We start from the raw sequence: 3,448 nt of genomic DNA on the forward strand, positions 1-3,448 counted from the left end.
AGCCTCTACTATAATTCTATTATAATATAAGTGGAGATAAGTGAATGTGTTCAACCCTCATGCCTGTCTCTACTTTATTATCATGTCTTTAAAAAATGAGTTTTCTTTAGTTTACTCAAATTAATAAGAATAAACAAGGTATAAATTTCAATTGTTCTGGTCATCAGGGTCAGAAAATCAGATTGAAGTGTAATAATTCATTGTCTATTATTTTCTATTTACTTTTCCAGTTGTTTATGGTATATTCAACTTTTCAAAGTAATGTTATTTTTTTATTATGTCTTTAAAATATTAACCAAGTTATAAATTTGAAGACATTTTTGAATAATGACTATGTTTTCTGTTCTATCAGCAGTAGCATTATAAACATTATACATGACACAAACTACACCAAGCCCCTCTTTATGTATTCCTAGTGGGTACAATATCCATTCATCTGTTAGTTTTACTTTAATATTTTATGAAATTATTCATTAACTGTGTCATTAAACAATTAGATTTAAATTAGAGGACTTTATAATAATAACAAAAATATTAGTTACAAGGAATAACAAAATTCCTATTTTTTATAATTTAGTGGGGCAACTTAAAAATGAAATCTGAAATCTGTTCAATTTTAATTCCTTTAAAATAGCAAAAGGTTTGTGCCCAGAAAATTCAATCATATCATATTTGTATAGAGACAAATATCAATTTATTTGGATTATGCAAGGTAAAGCATTCCTTACTTATGGAGTGTAGTAGCAGTTAACAAACTAAAATTTCACCAAAGGAACTAAAAACTAATAATCTTCCAAAAGAGTTAAGATTTCTTTTGTCAGATATACATTCTCAAAACAAAGTTAACTGAAATTTAAATGTATGCTATCATTGTTTGTTAAAACCATAAAATTACCTGATCATGCAGTCATTAGCAGCTTTGAGTAGTTTGCTCTGAATTAATTCTACTCTGTTGGGAGATAATCACAGAAGTTTCTAACTTGTAATGTATGCTGAGACAGAAAATGTTATAAGGCATACTACTTTAAATTGTACTATGATCAGCATAAACTAATAGAATGCAGAGGCTACACTTTCTTTCAAATATCAGGTGAGTATTGTCTTGAGTTAGAAACAGTTGGTTTAAACTTTGATATCAAATATCAGCCCTGTGCACTGGGAATCTGTTGTTTCACCTCAAAAGTTTATCTTGGGTGCTCGCTTCGGCAGCACATATACTAAAATTGGAATGATACAGAGCAGATTAGCATGGCCCCTGCACAAGGATGACACGCAAATTCGTGAAACATTCTATATTTTTGGGAACCCTCTTACACTGTTGGTGGGAATGCAAGTTGGTGCAGCCACTGTGAACAGTGTGGAGATTCCTCAAGAAATTAAAAATAGAACTTCCTTATGACCCTGCCATTGCACTACTGGATATTTACCCCAAAGATACAGATGTAGTGAAAAGAAGGGCCATCTGTACCTAAATGTTTATAGCAGCAATGGCCATGGTTGCCAAACTGTGGAAAGAACCAAGATGCCCTTCAATGCACAAATGGATAAGGAAGATGTAGTCCATATACACTATGGAGTATTATGCCTCCATCAGAAAGGATGAATACCCAACTTTTGTAGTAACGTGGACAGGACTGGAAGACATTATGCTGAGTGAAATAAGTCAAGCAGAGAGAGTCAATTATCATATGGTTTCACTTATTTGTGAAACATAACAAATAGCATGGAGGACAAGGGGAGATGGAGAGGAGAAGAAAGTTGAGGGAAATTGGAAGGGGAAGTGAATAATGAGAGACTATGGACTCTGAAAAACAATCTGAGGGTTTTGAAGGGGTAGGGGGTGGGAGGTTGGGGGATCCAGGTGGTGGGTATTAGAGAGGGCATGGATTGCATGGAGCACTGGATGTGGTGCAAAAATAATGAATAAAAAATAAAAATAAAAAAATTAAAAAATTAAAAAAATAAAAATTAAAAAAATTTTTAAAAAGCACATGTATATTGGAAAAAAAAAGTTTATCTTGGTAGAGCAAATGCATCCATTAAAAAGGAGGTTTGACACTGTAGTTCCAACTCTGAATCTTTTTGTTCTTTTACTAACAGTAATTTTTGTAATGGTCTTCTACTGAAATATTGTTCTCCATTATTTGTTTACATTTTCAAATGTGTTGCCATTTTCATTGTCGTGTCAAATGAAGAAGTTGTATAAAATTTCATTTGCAACATGGGTTCTCTTTTTTATAAATATTTCCAATTCTTTTCTTTCTTTTTTCTTTGAATAGGAATACATAGAAGTACGGTTTTCTGTTTCTTCTTTCCTTTACTAGTTTATTGGTTGGGTTATATTTTAAGTATAACTTTAGAACAGTGCAGTGATGGACCTCATAGACCATCACTACAGAAGCAATAAACTGATAACCTTACCAACTTTCATCTTCATTAATAGAATCTAAAATGTGTCAGGAGTAGTATTGTATCCTGCTAGAACTATTCCATGGCACCAGCTGAAGGAAAAGGTTGTCCTGGGCATAATACTTGCCAGTAAAATGTAAAGCAATCCTTCCAGAAAGTTTCAGAAGAATATTTGTTGGCTGGTACTTTTGTTTTTGACATTTGCACTATTTAGGTTTAGAAGCCATTCCTTCAAGTGTTCCCATTGGTCTATCCACTATACGAACAGTATGTTGGACTAAAATAGCTCTGAATCAGATATTAACTTTGAAAATATTTTAATTTTTTCTATAACTCAAGTTTTTAAAATAACTGGGCTATCATAGTAGATTTTTAAAAATAGTTTTCCATAGTTAAACATGATTATAATTTCAAAAGTCAAAATAATGAGTAGTTTTTTAAAATTATCTTTTATTTATTTATTTTTTAAGATTTTATTTATTTATTTGACAGAGAGAGATCACAAGTAGGCAGAGAGGCAGGCAGAGAGAGAGAGGAGGAAGTAGGCTCCCTGCTGAGCAGAGAGCCCGATGCGGAACTCGATCCCAGGACCCTGAGATCATGACCTGAGCCGAAGGCAGCGGCTTAACCCACTGAGCCACCCAGGCGCCCCTTAAATTATCTTTTAATACCTCCCCACTACTTCAGGAATGAGAAATCAAAGCATCTCCATTCTGATTGAAAATAGTATGTGGGGGCACCTGGGTGGCTCAGTGGATTAAGCCGCTGCCTTCGGCTGGGGTCATGATCTCAGTGTCCTGGGATCAAGCCCCACATGGGGCTCTTTGCTCAGTGGGGAGCCTGCTTCTCTCCCTCTCTCTCCCTCTGCCTGACTCTCTGCCTACTTGTGATCTCTCTGTCAAATAAATAAATAAAATCTTTAAAAAAAAAAGAAAATAGTATGTGTACATATAAGAATCTATAAATTAAAAAAAAATCCACAAATATCATGTGATTCAGGAATAAATGTATTCAAAGATATAAAATATCCTCCCTATCT

The 3,448-nt window shown here is 33.8% G+C and overlaps 1 non-coding gene across 1 annotated transcript; it reads left to right on the forward strand.

Annotated features, from left to right (window-relative positions):
- Window positions 1–1,193: 1,193 nt before the first annotated feature.
- Window positions 1,194–1,300, forward strand: LOC122910956. The gene has a single exon (XR_006385308.1). It is a non-coding gene; the product is annotated as a U6 spliceosomal RNA (small nuclear RNA).
- Window positions 1,301–3,448: the final 2,148 nt, after the last annotated feature.

The sequence above is a fragment of the Neovison vison genome, chromosome 6 (genome assembly GCF_020171115.1).
Source record: "Neovison vison isolate M4711 chromosome 6, ASM_NN_V1, whole genome shotgun sequence".
Classification (NCBI taxonomy): Eukaryota; Metazoa; Chordata; class Mammalia; order Carnivora; family Mustelidae; genus Neogale; species Neogale vison.